Source organism: Melanerpes formicivorus, unplaced genomic scaffold (assembly GCF_026170545.1).
Source record: "Melanerpes formicivorus ecotype bairdi unplaced genomic scaffold, bMelFor1.0.p_v2 SCAF_43, whole genome shotgun sequence".
Lineage (NCBI taxonomy): Eukaryota > Metazoa > Chordata > Aves > Piciformes > Picidae > Melanerpes > Melanerpes formicivorus.
In genome coordinates, this window is record NW_027142395.1 from 771525 (window position 1) to 791156 (window position 19632).

Below are 19632 nucleotides of genomic sequence, written 5' to 3' on the forward strand. Positions count from 1 at the left end.
AAGGAGGAAGGGAGATTTGGGGGGGACCCTCCTCGCTGGAGGAAGGCAGGATTTCTGTGTTACGTTCTTTCCTGTATATTTTTGCATATATTGTAAATACTGTATATTGTGTATATATTCACTGCACTTCATCCTGCTTGTAAATATAACTTATCCATTTTTGCTTCTCCAACTGAGTTAGACGTGGTTTCTTTGTGTGGAGGGGAGAACTGAACTTTCTCTCATCACCACACTGCCAATGTAAAAAGCTTAGATGAATAAAAGAGATAGGAATTAAATTTCTCTTTGAACAAAAATTCAAGGCTGTCCAAGAGTCTCCTGAGACTGATAGATGGCTTCCATTGCACTCAACATCCACTCCACACACCACTGGGACCTTGAAAGTCCCTAGTATTGTTGTACATTATGACAGGACCTGTGAACCCTGTATCTGATCTAGGCATCCTCTGAAAGGCCTGCTGGGGAAATAGAGTGTGGTGTGCTGTTCTCCTGTGTGGGTTCCCACATCTGGCTTGTGTCTCCCCATGTTGAATAGGCACCAATTATTTTGTGTGATGTGGTGGGTTAAAGTTTCCCATTCGCATTAACTAAGCACGAACAGCTCAGCTGGAAGCAAATGGAAGCTGTATTTACAAGCAAAAACTCCACTCTACAATGGAATGCAATGAATATGTACAAAATATACAGGATTTACAACATTATACAGGTATTTGCAATCAGAAAATAGCATGGAAACCCCCCTGGTCAAAACAACCAGGGAAGCTGCTCCACTGTCCACCCCCAAGACCTCCCAGACCCCCTGTACCAAAAGAGAGAGAGAAGCTGGAAGAAAACAGGGTTAGTCTTATCTCAAGGTCAGAAGTGTTATCTTCCCAGCAGAACAGCCAGACCAGAGAAGAAAGGAGGGAATGGGAATGGAAGTAAAATGTGTAAGATGTTTGTGGAACAACTGCCCAATTAATCTGTTGAGAATAATCTTTTGTTTTCCTTTTTACACCCAATAGTGAATTATTTATATTTTTCTACTTTTCTGCTCGGAATCTGCAGCTTAGTTTTAAAGGCATAGCCTAAAACTGCCACAGAGAGAAAAACAGTACTCTGGGGAAGAGGCACAATGAGGACAGGTCAATACCAGGAAGGCAGGTAGTGCCAAGCAGGTAGTCCTAGAAATTGTTCTGAAAGTCCAGCTTTCAGTTTGAGCAAATATTTGTGTAGGTACCTAATCACAGCTGCCTTTCTCAAGTGTTCCCTGGTAATGCCTTCATTCATATTCCTCTGTACTGCTCAGTGTTTGTGGTAAAGAGCCTCTACAGACTCCTCTGCACATACCACTAAAATGGGGTTACTTCATGCTCTGGCAGATAGATGGGATTGTGCTGTGTATATTTACATTTTTAAAAGAGATATAGCTAATGCATTTCAGTAATGATGATTAAAAAAAAAAAAAAAAAAATCTTTCTAGCCATTACAGTAATGGCTTTGAGCTAATTGCTTGCATTTGCACTCAGATGTGGTTCTCCCCTCTCTGGCTCATTTCCATTTTTATGGAAATCAGCTTGCTTGCTAGACTTTTAACTCTCAGCTCTCAAGGACCAGATGTTGCCTGACTTCCTCACTCAGGTAGGAACTTACTCCACTGATTACAGTAGGGCCACTTGTGGAGGAAGATGCTACTTAGCACAGCTAAAATTGCCAGAATCCAGCTTACAGTCCATAGGCTGTGCTGAGAGACGCTGGTGCAGGCTTTTAGTGCCTGAGGAGGTATGCCCTAAGGGATGCAGGCAGCCAAAGCCATCTACCCTGGGAACCAGCTTTTCTGCAGCAGTGCCTATTGCACAAAGGCATTAGAAAATAAATAGGGGAGCTCTTAGCAACTCACTCATTTCACGGGCTGAACATCCAGCTGCTACAGAAAGACTTCACAGGGGTTCCTGTCCCCTCAGCCTTCTGGGTGATTGCTGGCACAAGGTAACTGGTGACTAACTAATTTCCATGTTAACAGGCCATTGTTACATCCAAGTGTCTACGATATGCTTGGCACAAGTAAAAGAAAAAAAAAAAAGGGGGGGGGGGGGGTGCGGATTAAGGTTGCTTTAAATTCCTTTGAACTTCCTGTTAGACAAGTTATTGGAGCCACAGGGAAAGAAGTATGAAGCTGGAAACTTGCCTTGGCCAACCTACAACTAAGACAGACCATTCCACAATGGATAAGCTGAGGCCACAATCCAACAGGATCCACAGCAGCTGGAAGTCCTCCTCCAGTAACTATGGCATGACTTCTTTTCTCTTGAGCACCAAGGAAAGAAAAATGTGGCTAGGACATGCTTTTGGATTCACCTTCAAGCATTTGCTGATGGATAGAGTGACTGACTTTGGTCGAGGATTGTCACACTTTTCACAGGGGAGCACAAAGCTTATCAGAAAGCACCCGCAGCCTAAATGCTGCAAAACAGCCTCTGCTTAGAGCATGCCCAAATTAGCTCTGAAAAACTGAGAGCCATCAGCAACAGATCCAGAACAGATGGAAGGAGAAATCTAGCTCTAAAATATGTGTTGGACACAGATCTGCAAAGGAGGAAAAGATATTCCACTGCCTCCTCGATGTTCACATGCCCTTTTTCCACACAGAATCTGGCCACACAAAATCAGAAAGTAGGAAGGGAGAGCTGACTGAAAGAGGGGTGTATACCATGCTGGTGTCTTTTCTTCTCAGGGGTGATTGAGAGAATCATTGACAGCTGCTGAGCACCTATGTTGCATTTCTGCTCGGCAGTTGTAAACTCCTAGTAACTAGCACGGGGAGCTGTTGCTAAAATACTTGCATGTATTGCTGTCAGACTCAGGTTTGAGCTTGAGTTCTCACAGCTAAACAACTGCACTTAGATGCAAATTTAGCATGACTTTGGTCATGCTGGGTGAATTTTCCAGTCTTTTCTGGTCATCTTCCCTTTCTATTCAGCAGCTCAGCAGCTCAGTACTGCTGTATATTCCCTACATTCCACTTTGCACAGATCCCTGTAATCGGCTCTCTCCTATCTACCAAATCTTTCCTCCTTTTCATTCATTCAAGACTGAGAAAAAGCCTCCCCCCCTCCCCAGTCTTTCTTAAGGCAAAGTATCCATAGATGTCACCAGGAATTTTGTCTGAAGATTGCTGTGTCAGTTTCAGTGCTGGACATGAATTATGTCCCTGTACCCCTGAAAACTGAATGAAGTTACTTGACTGCTGTGTCCTAAAGCATAACTGTGGCCCTTCTTTTCCTTACTTGTACACCAGATGAGGGAAAAATTAAATGAGTATCTTACAGATATACATTCCAAAGATGGAGTTTGTTGCTCTGTGTCCCTAAATTTATCTGTCAGCTTCTATCACACATCAGGGCCATTGCTGGAACAATGGCTCCACCATTCTTAAATTAGCTTTTCCTTGTTGGTGTTTAAATGAAAAGAGACATCTAATTTGTGAGTGGAAACGTTTGTCATTTCTTAGGGGGATCCAAACACACAAAACACAATTAACGTCTCCGAAGAACATTGCACAGAGGTTCAGCAGCAGCTGACAAAGAAAATGAAATGAAAACAAATAAAATCAGTTGGTTTAATACCATAACTCGAGTGGCAAGTGTAATCTTCTCCTTTTATCTGAGGTCGGAATTGTTTTCCTGCAACAGCTTTCATTATGAAAATGCGGCACTTCTCAGCACCGGAATATTAAGACAACACATGCCCACAGGGACCCAGATCATTTTAACGAGGAACAAACAATCCAGAATGCAGCTTTTATGTGGGTTTTTTTCTGAGCTAACACCTGCTTCGCAGCAAATGAACAATGGCAATGATAAGCCCAACAGCTCACGCTATCTGGGCTGAGACGTGCATCACTGGCATCTTTTTCTTCCTACCAGTTACAGAGGGGTTCAGGAGCCAGTGTAAATTTTAAAACTGCTGATACCCTTAGCCAGAGGCTGAGGACAAGGTCTGTGTTTCATTGAGCTGTCAGTCCTGTGGAATGGGTCCTGAACTCTTCAGTAAGGTCCCAAATCTCTCAAGCTGTTTACTGAGGGCTGGATGGATCTTTTATGCCTAGCTTACTACAGTGGTTCAGGACTCTTAAGGCAATTGCTTGTAGTCACTGAGGAATAGAATAGAATAGAATAGAATAGAATAGAATAGAATAGAATAGAATAGAATAGAATAGAATAGAATAGAATTAACCAGGTTGGAAAAGACCTTTGAGATCATCGAGTCCACCCTATCATCCAACACCATCTAATCAACTAAATCATGGCACCAAGTGCCTCATCCAGTCTCTTCTTAAACACCTCCAGGGATGGTGACTCCACCACCTCCCTGGGAACCACATTCCAATGGCCAATCTCTCTTTCTATGAAGAACTTGTGTCTAACATCCAGACTAAACCTCCCGTGGCACAGCCTGAGTCTGTGTCCTCTTGTTGTCATGCTGGTTGCCTGACAGAAGAGACCAACCCCCACCTAGCTACAACCTCCCTTCAGGGAGTTGTAGAGAGCAAGAAGGTTTCCCCTGAGCCTACTCTTCTCCAGGCTAAGAAATCCCAGCTCCCTCAGCCTCTCCTCACAGGGCTATCCTTCAAACCCCTCCCCAGCCTCAATGTCCTTCCCTGGACACCTTCCAGCAACTCGACATCCTTCCTAAACTGAGGGGCCCAGAACTGGACACAGGACTCCAGGTGTGGCCTAACCAGTGCTGAGTCCAGGGGCACAATGACTTCCCTGCTCCTGCTGGCCACACTGTTCCTGATACAGACCAGGATGCCATTGACCCTCTTGTCCACCTGGGCACACTGCTGGCTCATAATGACCCAGGCAGAGGAGAAACCAGAAGGTGTGACTGATCTCTGCTTTGTGGCAGCCCCCTCAAAAATCCCCAGCTGCTCATTTTCCCACACACACGTTGGAAGAGATGGACTAAGGAGCTGCATACCTACCAGTAGCATTCTGCAAGTAGTTATTTCAGTTACATTTCTTAAGGCCTGAGTAAATGACACCAGCTCGCAGAAAGACAAAAAAAAAAAAGGAGGGGGGGGGGGGGGGGGGGCAGGGAGGGAGGGTCCCTGTGAATTTACTAATTCTTAAAGCCATCCTTATTTATTCTCTTAATAAGCAAGTAGATGGTGCTGGGTGATAAGTTGGACTCGATGATCTCAAAGGTCTTTTCCAACCTGGTTAATTCTATTCTATTCTATTCTAAAAAACTGATAGGCCAGAGCTCCTCAGAATGGAATCTTCTATCCAGACCAGATTTGGTACTGTAGGACTGAACCCTGCCAAGTTTAACACTGTGGCCTGTTTTCCACATTCCTAGGAAGACTTTGTGTCTTTGCCAATGCCTCTGTGTCTTAGAGAGGAGCTGCCATATGCAGTCTCCAATCTGCCTGCTGAAGGCAGTGCAAGGCCTGGGTGGCACAGCCAAACTGGAGCCAGCATAAAGCGGATGAGATGCATAATGGGATGCAGCCACTCTGGGAGAGATAGACCACCTGGATGGAAGTGACCCAAGGGCTGATCATAAAATCATAGAATCATAGAATCAATAAGGCTGGAAACGACCTCAGAGATCATCAAGTCCAACCTGTCACCCAACACCTCATGACTACTAAACCATGGCACCAAGTGCCACGTCCAATCCCCTCTTGAACACCTCCAGGGATGGTGACTCCACCACCTCCCTGGGCAGCACATTCCAATGGCTAACAACTCTCTCGGTGAAGAACTTTCTCCTCACCTCAAGCCTAAAGTTCCCCTGGCACAGCTTGAGACTGTGTCCTCTTGTTCTGGTGCTGATTGCCTGAGAGAAGAAACCATCCCCCTCCTAGCTACAACCTCCCTTCAGGTAGTTGAAGAGAGCAATTAGATCTCCCCTCAGCCTCCTCTTCTCTGGGCTAAGTAACCCCAGCTCCCTCAGCCTCTCCTCATAGGGCTTGTGCTCATGACCTTTTCCCAGCCTCGTTGCTGGCTCACATTCAGCAATCAGCACCCCCAGGTCCCTTTCTGCCTGGCTGCTCTCCAGCCACTCTGACCCCAGCCTGTAGTGCTGCATGGGGTTGTTGTGAGCAAAGTGCAGCACCTGGCACTTGGACTTGTTGAATGCCGTCATGTTGGACTCTGCCCATCTGTCCAGCCTGGCAAGGTCCCTCTGCAGAGCCCTTCTACCCTCTAACAGATCAACACCTGCTCCCAACTTGGTGCGTCTGCAATGAGCCACTCTGTCCTGTGCTATAGTGTAAGAATAGTGAAATGTAACATAGTAATTGATATCCAAGTGATATTATAGCCAGTGAAAATGTTATTACTAATAAATATCTTCAATTCAGAGACTTCCTGTTAGATAAAGACATCCTGGCACTTACTGGAAAAAAAACAAAGGTTTACTAGCTTTGAGACTCATATGATCTGCCTTCAGTCATTCTTCCAAAACTGTTCTACATGTCCTCAGTTTGTTTCTATCCATTTCTTCACTACTGATTGGACTATGGAACACAGATTATGCTTATTAAATTTGCAAGCACTCAGCTGCAAGAGACTGCATGTACAATGGAGGAGAGGGTCAGGATTCAGAATGACCTTAATGGGCTGTAGAAATTGTCTGGGGAAGGAATATGTTAGAGTAGTGGTATGTGCAAGACTGTACACTGTTGAATAATCATCAACACAAAGCCAGGATGGTAAGTTATGGGTCAGATAGGTGAATCAGCAATAGACCTTATGGTAACTACAGCTAGAAGCAAAAAGGCTACTTGCTAGAAAATGGGTTTTAAAAAGTAAGGATGGCAGCATAGTCACATAGATTACCAGGGAGTCTCACATCTATAGAGTCTCCCATCATTCCAGAGCTTCAGAAGAGACTTGGACAAATATCAGACACAAATTATTTGTCTATCAATCATCCTGGATAAGGCAAGGCAGTGGACCTCCTACACCTCTTCCAGCTCTCTACTCCTATGGAACTATAATATAGATCTGTTGCAGGATGCCTCCATTGCTGCATAGCTGACTCCAGCCAAGGTGTGTGAGAAGGAGGACTACTCAGTTCAGCCAAGGCATGGAGATGGCCAGAGGTTTGATATTTGGGACAGTGAGAAGAACAATTAACCTTGTAACCATGAGAGAAACATTACAGTAGAACAAGCCCAGTGAATTTGCCATTAGCAATTGTAGAGAATCAGAGACTCACTTGATTATTTTTCCTCTAGTTTAGCAATGAATTACAGCTTCAGGTGTGGCCAGTAGAATTGAATAGAATTAACCAGGTAGGAAAAGACATTTGAGATCATTGAGTCCAACCTATCATCCAACACCATCTAATCAACTAAACCATGGCACCAAGTGCCTCATCCAGTCTCTTCCTAAACACCTCCAGCGATGGTGACTCCACCACCTCCCTGGGCAGCACATTCCAATGGCAAATCTCTCTTTCTGGGAAGAACTTCTTCCTAACATCCAGCCTAAACATCCCCTGGCATAGCTTGAGACTGTGTCCTTTTGTTCTGGTGCTGGTTGCCTGGGAGAAGAGACCAACCCCCACCTGGCTACAACCTCCATTCAGGTAGTCATAGACAGCAATAAGGTCTCCCCTGAGCCTCCTCTTCTCCAGGCTAAGCAACCCCAGCTCCCTCAGCCTCTCCTCATAGGGCTTGTGTTCCAAACCCCTCCCCAGCTTTGTTGCCCTCCTCTGGACACATTCCAGCAACTCAACATCCTTCCTAAACTGAGGGGCCCAGAACTGGACACAGGACTCAAGGTGTGGCCTAACCAGTGCTGAGTACAGGGGCACAATGACTTCCCTGCTCCTGCTGGCCACACTATTCCTGATACAGGCCAGGATGCCATTGGCTTCTTGGCCGCCTGGGCACACAGCAGGCTCATGTTCAGTCTGTTATCAACCAGTACCACCAGGTCCCTTTCTGCCTGGCTGCTCTCCAGCCACTCTGACCCCAACCTGTAGCACTGCATGGGGTTGTTGTGGCCAATGTGTAGAACCCAGCATTTGGATGTGTTCAATCTCATGCCCTTGGACTCTGCCCATCTGTCCAGCCTGTCAAGGGCCCTCTGCAGAGCCCTTCTACCCTCTAACAGATCAACACCTCCCCCCAGCTTGGTGTCATCTGCAAATTTACTGATGATGTACTCACTTTAGTGATGTGCACAGGATTCACAATGTTGTAAAGCCCAGACACATGGAAAGAGTTCCTTTTCAGAGGAATCTCACATATCTGAGCTGCCAGTCCATGCTCTAGCTGTCTCTCTGCATGTTGGATCCCTAGAGCTTACAGGTCTCTTACTGACTTCCTATTGTCAGCTGAGATTGTAGGAAGGGTCACACTTTAAAGCTCTGGAAGCTCCCCAGTTCAGTTCCTGTTATTAGCCAGCATAGCAGTCATTCCAGCCACATTTCTGCTACAATAGTACTACTCTGTGGATGAAGAGAGAATTAAAGCCTTCAGAGCTGCCAATCCAGATTCTTTTGGGAGCAGTTCACTCATTTATGCAAACAAAACCTGCACAGGTGGAAGGAGACTGATGCATAAGATTTAAAGTGGAGTATAGAATAGTGATGCTGTGTTTTGCCAGATAGAAAATCTCTGCACATCTCACCAGAAAATCAAGTGGAGGTCTTAAAGAAGATGGAGGAGAGCAGAAACAATGTCACAATTCACCCACACATATGGAAAGGAAAAGGACAGGAAGACCCTCAGGATGTAGGGCTGACAAGATAAAGAGAGAATGTCAATAGCTTCAGCTGAGAACAGCCTGTTAAAATATGTGAAATTTCTGAGCCTTCTGGTTACTTCCATTACCCTTAGGGACTCCATCACAGTTGGTGGGATGATATTGAAAGTGATGGAGGACTGAAAGCACTGTTTTTCTGTTTGCAGAACTCTGATATTCCTGCCTCATTTTCCATAGAATGAAAGTGTGGCACTTCCATTCTCCAGAGCCTGCTCCATTCCTCCTTTCTCAAAAACAGATTCCAAGATTTTGGGGCTATAGGAAATAAATAATGGAGCCAAATTCAGATGTCAGATGAACTACAGATGTCAGTTCTGCCTCTCCCTTTCTCCCTCTCACTGGAGGTGAGAAGCTCACCACTCCTTATGGAAGAGAGAAAAAATTCTCCCCTCCAGAGAAAGCACTTAGTCTGACTTAGTCTTCAAAGAATTACTGCTCAAAAATTAAGATCTTTTTCAGGATTGCAAACTGAACATCTGCATGTAGAACAAAGAATTACCAGGACAATTAAGGATTTCTCAGAAGGGTCTTGAAAGAGAAGTTTTTGTAAAAAGACTTACTCTTGCATGAACTTTGCTCAGTCTGCCAAAAAATTACGAGCTTTTTCTTATCCATCCTAAGATATTCTCCCTCAGAAAGCATGACACAGCTTAAATGAAGGGGGGTGTTTTGTAAAAACAACTGTCCTCATGCCAGCAGCCATCTGCATTCCCTCTCTGCTCAGATCCCAGTTATGTCTCTCTTTCCAGGGGCTGGAGCCCACCCAGAGCACCAAGCTGCACACACAGGCATCCACTGACAGAAAAATATGATTGAAAGCAAACAATTACCAGTGGCTGGTATGCTTTAATTTCCATGTGGGCAAGATGGGCAGAGTCCAAGGGCATGAGACTGAACACATCTAAGTGCCAGGTTCTACATATTGGCCACAACAACCCCATGCAGAGCTACAGGCTGGGGTCAGAGTGGCTGGAGAGCGGCCAGGCAGAAAGGGACCTGGGGATACTGGTTAACAGTAGGCTGAACATGAGCCTGCTGTGTGCCCAGGTGCCAAGAGGGTCAAGGGCATCCTGGCCTGGATCAGGAACAGTGTGGCCAGCAGGAGAAGGGAAGTCATTGTGCCCCTGTACTCAGCACTGGTTAGGCCACACCTGGAGTCCTGTGTCCAGTTCTGGGCCCCTCAGTTTAGGAAGGATGTTGAGTTGCTGGAATGTGTCCAGAGAAGGGCAACAAAGCTGGGGAGGGGTTGGGAGCACAGCCCTGTGAGGAGAGGCTGAGGGAGCTGGGGTTGCTTAGTCTGGAGAAGAGGCTCAAGGGAGACCTTCTTTCTCTCTACGACTACCTGAAGGGAGGTTGTAGGCAGGTGGGGGTTGGTCTCTTCTCCCAGGCAACCAGCACCAGAACAAGAGGACACAGTCTCAAGCTGCGCCAGGGGAGGTTTAGGCTGGATGTTAGGAAGAAGTTCTTCATAGAGAGAGAGATTGCCCATTGGAATGTGCTGCCCAGGGAGGTGGTGGAGTCACCATCCCTGGAGGTGTTTAGGAAGAGACTGGATGAGGCACTTGGTGCCATGGCTTAGATGATTAGGTAGTGTTGAATGATAGGTTGGACTTGATGATCTCAAAGGTCTTTTCCAACCTGGTTAATTCTAATAATAACTTCTAATATATTCAGTTCTGACACAAAATGGTGACAGTAACAGCTCTGGCTTTTGAAAGCCTCTCTATACCAAGACCAGGGAGTATAATGTGAAAGCAGAAGTTGTTATATATTCACAAGTTGTCCCAGCGCTGTTCTGGAGGAAGATGGTCCTTTACCTTCCATTCAGACTTTTTATGCTCCTCCAAGGGGACAGCAGGGGAGCCAATTAGCAATAAGGATAGCAGAGGTGATTTAGTGATGCAGACACCTGTGTATGAGAAATGACGGGTGCTGTCAGATCAGTGGAATACAAAATCAATCCTGGAGTAGCCCAGTCATGCCAGTTACCTAGAGGCATCATGTGTCCAGACAGATGAACTGTAGATCCTGACCTATATTTAGCTTGATGAGTTGGGTTTTTTTAATAGTTTTTCTCATTACTCTGCTGGTCTCATCTTATCCAGCAATGCTATGAGGTATACACAGAATCCAAGGCACATCCACACCCTGTTGGTCATATATTTAAAATTACAGATGTACTTATCTGAATTCCTGGATTAAAGACTAGGAGCATTGCAGGGTTTAGCTGTTGGATGATAGGTTGGACTCAATGACCTCGAAGGTCTTTTCCAACTTGGTTAATTCTATGCTATGCTATGCTATGCTATGCTATATCACTGAAATCTCACAGATACAGAATAATCAGGGCAGGGGGAGATGGAGTAATTGTCACTTGCAATTTTTAACTGTTGCAGATTCTGGAAGAATTTGTCTTATTTGTCTCTGTTCTGTGTCTTTCTTTTTACTTTTAGATCCTTAACCTCTGTATACATTTTCAGAAGATGCTCCAAGTCCTCGCATTTTCCCTCCTGGTTACAGTGCTCACAGATTTTCTGCTCAGACTGCCACTGTCTTTTCCATTTGTCTTCCCAAATAGAAACTTCAGTTCTTTCATAGTCCCACACTAGCACTCTCAGGTACACACATCCTTGCAGCATGACTCTGCAAAATTACCTCTGTGCCTCATTAAAGCAGCCTAGAGACTCCCACAAACAGCATCTGCAGGTTCTGAAACTCTGGAAGATGCCAGCCTCATGAAGAATTCATAAAATACAGTAAAAAGAGACTATGTCTAAGGGCCTGTGCCAGGCCAGCAAGCAACCTTCTTTCTGGTCCACAATTGCAAGACCAGGCATATTTAATTCCCCCTTGCTGTAAGAGAACTCAGTAGGACCAGGCCATTAGTTTGTGCCTTCTCAAGATGAGATTCTGTCTAATTAGATTCCTTATAGAATAGGTATCTTACAGGGTATTTTATTAGGTGCTTTATAAGGAGAAGTACACTAATTCATTGTGGAAGTACATTTTGCACCCAATCCAGGAAGAGCACAGCTTATCAAACCTGAGCATGCTGACAGAATTGCCAGACACAAAGAGGAACAGAAATCACTGCCAAGAGCTGTATAGTTCCCCCAACCTGTTTGCAAAGCTCATTTATTTAAGGACTAGAAATGAGTGCAGAGAGGTCCCTGAGCTTTGGGCTAGAGGGTCTGAATACATCCTCTCCTCCCCTCCCCTCCCCTCTCCCCTCCCCTCCCCTCCCCTCCCCTCCCCTCTCCTCTCCTCTCCCCTCCCTTCCCCTCCCCTCCCCTTCCCTCCCCTCCCCTCCCCTCCCCTCTCCCCTCCCTTCCCTTCCCCTCCCCTCCCCTCCCCTCCCCTCCCCTCCCCTCCCCTCCCCTCCCCTCCCCTCCCCTCTCCCTCTCCTCTCCTCTCCTCTCCTCTCCTCTCCTCTCCTCTCCTCTCCTCTCCTCTCCTCTCCTCTCCTCTCCTCTCCTCTCCTCTCTCCTCCCCTCCCCTCCCCTCCCCTCCCCTCCCCTCCCCTCCCCTCCGGTTTCTTTGAAGCCATCATGGAATATGTGGATATACTGAGATGCAGCTGGTTTCCTCACTCTTTCATACAGAAAAATCCACTCAGCAGACAAACATATTTATCCTACATGCATGTTGGGGTTGCTTAGCCTGGAGAAGAGAAGGCTCAGGAGGGACTTTAGGGCTGTATACAACTACCTGAAGGGAGGTTGTAGCCAGGTGGGGGTTGGTCTCTTCTCCCAGGCAACCAGCACCAGAACAAGAGGACACAGTATCAAGCTGTGCCAGGGGAAGTTTAGGCTGAAGGTGAAGAGAAAGTTCTTCACAGAGAGAGTTGTTTGCCATTGGAATGTGCTGCCCAGGGAGGTGGTGGAGTCACCATCACTGGAGGCGTTTAGGAAGAGACTGGATGGGGTGCTCGGTGCTATGGTTTAGTGGATTAGATGGTGTCAGATGACAGGTTGGACTCAATGATCTCAAAGGTCTTTTCCAACCTGGTTAATTCTATTCCATTCCATTCCATTCCATTCTACTGATGGGGGGGCAGGGGGGAGGTAGGGAAGGGAAGGTATCTGTGTGTGTGTTTTCGCTTGTGTTAGTATTGCCAAACACTATCATGTTTTCAGTCTTTCTCAAAATACTCTAAAATTGATTGCCAGAAAGGGTACACTTCTATAATTCACAAAATCTTTCATAGGATTACCTTTTAGCTAATGCCAGCTCTGGCAAAACAGGGCAGCAGAGACCACAGAGCATATTCCTTGCCTAGCCCAGGCTGCCACAACCACCAACTGCCCAGCTTTCTCCTACTGTGAAACTTCTGCCTCTCCCCATCCTTCATCCTGAAGGCATCAAGGATGGGGGAGCTTTACACCAGAGCTGGAATCCAGCACTTCTTCCATGCTGGGCCAGTGGTTTGTCCGGAAGCAACAAGATGGAGCAGTTCAGAAGAGCCATCAGCATTTACACCAGATAAACATGGTCCATTTCTCACCAGCTTCCACAGTTTCTCAGAGGAATATAAAATCAATAGTGCTCACTTTACATTACTAACATCCCAGATTATCTCATCATGTGAGATAAAAAGCCACAGTTACCCCACAATCTAGTGTCTCACCTTTCCTTTGCTTCCCAGTCAGATGGACTCTGTGGGCAAGGGGACAGCTTAGCATGTGTGATGGTTTAACCCAGCAACATCAACAAAACCACAGCTGAGCGCAGTCGGAGAAGCGAACGAAGGCTGCATTTTACAAGCAATAATGGAATGCAATGAATACATACAAAATATACAGTATTTACTACATTATACAAGAATGTACAAAAAGGTAACAACACAGAAATCCTCCTTGGGAGGAGGATTCCACCTCACCTCCCTCAACCTCACTCCCATCTCTTCTTTCTCTGTTAATTAGAAGAAAAGAGAGGAAAATATTAGGGGGATTTCAGTTAGCTCAAAGCAGTTTTTAAGAAAGTTAGTTTTGTTTATCTTCTTTGCTGATAAGTGGCCTCTCTCTGTCCAGGACAGGATGCATGCCAAGAGAAAGACAGAAGGCCAAGTGACACTGAGAGAAAGGAATGTGAGAGATACTACTATGGTACATCTCACACCTGGCCAATGAAATTCGTTTAGAATTAATCTTTGTTTTCCTTTTTGCACCTGACTGTTCAGCTAGAGGCACAGCCTAAACTGTCACAATTATTCTTACAAAGGGTTAGAAGGTCACCTCCCCAAATTCTAACCACAACAAAACTTGGCTTTTTTAGAAAGCATCCTTCCTTCAGAACATATCCAAGTTCTAACTTTCTTTCTTCCACCAAAACCAAAGGGAGCATTGGCTAAGCCCAAGATAAAGAATCCAATCCATTCTTCCTGATAGGACAAAGAAAAATGTTGCTTACTAAGTCTGCTTTGCAGTTCAAGATGGACAGCAACAGTGTGCCACAAGAAGTTGGGCAGCAAGGGTATGGAAATCCCGGCAGGATCTTGAGATAAGAATTTGTGAGGTGGGTCAAGGGAAGGATAGAGGCAAAGCTAGGTAAAGAGCCAGGGCTGACACGGGGCAAGCAGAGACAGCACTGTGCTTGGATGTGACACAAAGCCAAGAGTGAGGCACAGCTATAGGGACAGTTTGGATTCATGGGCAGATTTGAGGGAAACAGAGAGTGGATGCCAGAGCTCTGACATGAACCAGAAACAAGACCCCTCATGACACACAAGCCTTTCATCCTCCTCACAGTCAGGGCCTTGCTGCCTAGTGCAAGGACATCCCACAAACAGCCTGGAGCAGAAGTGATGCTGCCTTCAAGGGGAAGGGCTGGTTCAGCATCAGGGGCTGTTTCTAGACTCCTGAGCCAAGAGACAAAGACCCACAAGCTCTACAAACCACTGAGCATCAGTGCAAAAGGGGCAACTGCCTCAGCACTCTGTTGGCACAGAACCCTCAGCCCCACTCTCCCCACTGCAAGACTGCTGGGCACCAAGTCCACCTCAAAGGAGATTTCATCATAACTCTTAATGAGCTCATCTTCTTTCATCTGTGCATTTCCATAGCAACAGAGAGGCAATTCTACTCTCCAATATAAAATACACAGCAAAAATTACATGTTTTGGAGGTGGGGATTTTTTGAGGAGTGGAGAGGTTGTTGCAGATGTAAACATCCCTCCCTGAGCTTCAGCATCCTCCCTGGGCTGCAGCACCTTGCACTGGGTTGCACCATCCCTCCCTGGGCTGCAGAACCTTTCTCTGGGCTGCAACACTATTCCCTGGGCTGTAGCACCCCTCCCTGGGCTGCAGCACCTTGCAGTGGGTTGCAGAACCTTTCCCTAGGATGCAGCACCCCTCTCTGGGATGCAGCACCTCTCCCTAGGATGCAGCACCTCTCCCTAGGATGCAGCACCTTTCCCTGGCATGCTTCGTCTCTCCCTGGGCTGCAGCACCTTTCCCTGTGATGCAGCACCTTTCCCTGGGCTGCAGCACCCCTCTCTGGGATGCAGCACCTCTTCCTGGAATGCAGCACCTTTCCCTGGGATGTCTCATATCTCCCTAGGCTGCAGCACCTTTTCCTGTGATGCAGCACCTTTCCCTGGACTGCAGCACCCCTCTCTGGGATGCAGCACCCCTCTCTGGGATGCAGCACCTTTCCCTGGGGTGTAGCATCTTTTCCTGTGCTGCAGCACCTCTCCCTGGGCTGCAGCACCTCTCTCTGGGCTGCAGCACCTCTCTCTGGGATGCAGCACCTCTCTCTGGGATGCAGCACCTCTCCCTGGGATGCAGCTCCTCTCCCTGGGATGCAGCACCTCTCCCTGGGATCCAGCATCTCTCCCTGGGATGCAGCACCTCTCCCTGGGATGCAGCTCCTCTCCCTGGGATGCAGCACCTCTCCCTGGGATCCAGCATCTCTCCCTGGGATGCAGCACCTCTCCCTGGGATGCAGCACCTCTCCCTGGGCTGCAGCACCTCTCCCTGGGCTGCAGCACCTCTCCCTGGGCTGCAGCACCTCTCCCTGGGATGCAGCATCTCTCCCTGGGATGCAGCACCCCTCTCTGGGCTGCAGCTCCTCTCCCTGGGATGCAGCACCTCTCCCTGGGATGCAGCTCCTCTCCCTGGGATGCAGCATCTCTCCCTGGGATGCAGCACCTCTCCCTGGGATCCAGCATCTCTCCCTGGGATGCAGCACCCCTCTCTGGGCTGCAGCTCCTCTCCCTGGGATGCAGCTCCTCTCCCTGGGATGCAGCACCTCTCCCTGGGATGCAGCATCTCTCCCTGGGATGCAGCACCCCTCTCTGGGCTGCAGCTCCTCTCCCTGGGATGCAGCACCTCTCCCTGGGATGCAGCACCTCTCCCAGGGCTGCAGCACCTCTCCCTGGGATGCAGCACCCCTCTCTGGGCTGCAGCTCCTCTCCCTGGGATGCAGCACCTCTCCCTGGGCTGCAGCACCTCTCCCTGGGATGCAGCATCTCTCCCTGGGCTGCAGCACCTCTCTCTGGGCTGCAGCTCCTCTCCCTGGGCTGCAGCACCTCTCTCTGGGATGCAGCACCTCTCCCTGGGATGCAGCACCTCTCCCTAGGATGCAGCACCTCTCTCTGGGATGCAGCATGTCTCCCTGGGATGTGTCACCTTTCCCTGTGATGCAGCATCCCTCCCTGAAATGCAACACATCCCCCTCGACCCCTGCCAGCAGCTTGCATCTGGCACCACAAGGTGGCCGCAGCCCCTGGCCCCAGGTACACGCACAGCAGGTCACAGAGCAAGAGCCACAGGCACAGCAAGCCCAGAGTCAGCATGGGGAAGCATCAAAACCCACTGAGACCATCTCAGTCATGCCCTCAAGAGCAGGGTGTTGGGGAGCACTATGATTATTACCTCTCTCCTGTGAAGCCTTGCTGGCCTATGCTCTAATTCATGATACAGCAATCGCTTAGCCAGGCTACAACATTCTCCCTCCGCAATGCTCTGATGGGTGGAGCAGCAGGGAGAACAACCCTGTGCTTCATTCACTGCAGAATACAGCAATCCTTGAGGGGAAAAAAAAAAGGCAGTATGCAAGATGTGTAGACCAGCACATGAAAGAGCAAGGCACAAGGCTTAGAGCAAGGTTTGACTGACATATGGATGAACATGAGCCAGCAGTGCGCCCAGGTGACTGAGAAGGCCAATGGCATCCTGGCCTGGATCAGGAACAGTGTGGCCAGCAGGAGCAAGGAGATCATTGTGCCCTGTACTCGGCACTGGTTAGGCCACACCTTGAGTGCTGCGTCCAGTTCTGGGCCCCACAGTTTAAGGACATTGAGACTCTTGAAACTGTCCAGAGAAGGGCAACAAGGCTGGGGAGAGGCCTTGAGCACAGCCCTGTGAGGAGAGGCTGAGGGAGCTGGGGATGAAACATATAAACCTTCTGTATGGGAAGAGAAAAACAGAAAATTGACCTTCATCAGCCTGATTTCACTTTTTCTCCTTAAAACTCTTCTGATAGGTGAATTTTTAACATGACTATTCTCCTGTGCATCCTGATAGGAAACACAGGACTGTGGGTGATGCAACAAAGCTTGGTGAGGGGTTTGGAGCACAAGCCCTATGCAGAGAGGCTGAGGGAGCTGGGGGTGCTTAGCCTGGAGAAGAGGAGGCTCAGGGAAGACCTTATTGCTGTCTACAACTACCTGAAGGGAGGTTGTAGCCAGGTGGGGGTTGGTCTCTTCTCCCAGGCAACCAGCACCAGAACAAGAGGACACAGTCTCAAGCTGCACCAGGGGAGGTTTAGGCTGGATGTTAGGAAGAAATTCTTCATAGAAATAGTGATTGGCCATTGGAATGTGCTGCCTGGGGAGGTGGTGGAGTCACCATCACTGGAGGCATTTAGGAAGAGATGGGATGGGGTGCTTGGTGCCATGGTTTAGTTGATTAGATGGTGCTGGGTGATAGGTTGGACTCGATGACCTTCAAGGTCTCTTCCAACCTGGTTAATTCTATTCTATTCTATTCTCGCACCACTCCAACAGCAAGTATAGTGTGGGTGCACAAAAAGCTGGGAGGAGACACAGCTGGGACAGCTGACCTCAACTGACCAAATTAATATAATAACATCCTATACCATATGACATCATGCTCGGCATAAAGAGCTGGGGAAAGAAGAAGGAAGAGGGTAGGAGGTTCAGAGTGATGACTGTTCCCAAATAACAGTCATGCATGTTGGAGCCCTGCTTTCCTGGAGACAGGTGAACACTTGCCTGCCACTAGGAAGTGGCAAATGAATTGCTTCTTTTGCTTCATTTGCACATGTGAGTTTTGCTTTGCCTATTAGACTGTTTTTATCTTAACCCATGAGTTTTCTCACTTTTACTCTTCCTATTCACTCCCCCATCCCACCCAGGGGCAGTGAGCGAGCAGCTGACTGAAGCCCAGTAGACAGCTGGGGTTAAACCACAACAAAGCAGTAGAAGTATATGCAAGCAGTCACAGAAATAGCAGTCTGTGTATGCTAGATGAATACCAATAAGAGCATGGTGGTACTAATACTGCTTCTGCAGCTCACTAACAGTGGCATCCATGAGATGGAAAATTCCCATTTTCTCTGGCCACATCTCGTCTCCCTGGTTGTGACATTAACACCAATACCATCCCAGCACCTTATTCAGGCCTACAAAGTCTACTCCAGGTAGAGTAGAATATAATACAGTTGTTGTCCACAACAACCCCATGCAGTGCTACAGGCTGGGGTCAAAGTGGCTGGAGGGCAGTCAGGCAGAAAGGAACCTGGAGGTACTGGGTGATAGTAGGCTGAACATGATCCAGCAGTGTGCCCAGGTGGACAAGAAGGCCAATGGCATCCTGGCCTGCATCAGGAACAGTGTGGCCAGCAGGAGCAGGGAAGTCATTGTGCCCCTGTACTCAGCACTGGTTAGGTCACACCTTGAGTGCTGTGTCCAGTTCTGGGCCCCTCAGTTTAAGAAGGATGTTGACTTGCTGGGACATGTCCAGAGAAGGGCAACAAAGCTGGGGAGGGGTTTGGAGCACAAGGCCTATGATGAGAGGAGAGGGAGCTGGAGGTGTTTAGCCTGGAGAAGAGGAGGCTCAGGGGAGACCTTCTTGCTGTCTACAACTCCCTGAAGGGAGGTGTAGCCAGGTGGGGATTGGTCTCTTCTCCCAGGCAACCAGCACCAGAACAAGAGGACACAGTCTCAAGCTGTGCCAGGGGAGGTTTAGGCTGGATGTTAGGAAGAAGTTCTTCATAGAAAGAGAGATTGGCCATTGGAATGTCCTGCCCAGGGAGGTGGTGGAGTCACCATCACTGGAGGTGTTTAGGAAGAGACTGGATGGGGTGCTTGGTGCCATGGTTTAGTTGATTAGATGGTGTTGGGTGATAGTTTGGACTCAATGATCTCAAAGGTCTTTTCCAACCTGGTTAATTCTATTCCATTCTATTCCATTCCATTCTATCATAAATCACCATCTCAGCACCTTATTCAGGCGTACAAAGTCTAGATAGGATAGGATGCGATAGGATAGGATGGGATAGGATGGGATGGGATAGGATGCGATAGGATAGGATGGGATAGGATGGGATAGGATAGGATAGGATAGGATAGGATAGGATAGGATAGGATAGGATAGGATAGGATAGGATAGGATAGGATAGGATAGGATAGGATAGGATAGGATAGGATAGGATAGGATTAACCAGGTTGGAAAAGACCTTTGAGATCATTGAGTCCAACCTATCACCCAACACCATCTAATCAACTAAACCATGGCACCAAGTGCCTCATCCACCTAAGTGTAGACACAATCCCCAAATCAGGCTTTACACTCAAAGCACCATTCTTCAAAACAAACAAACAAACAAATTCCACACACCA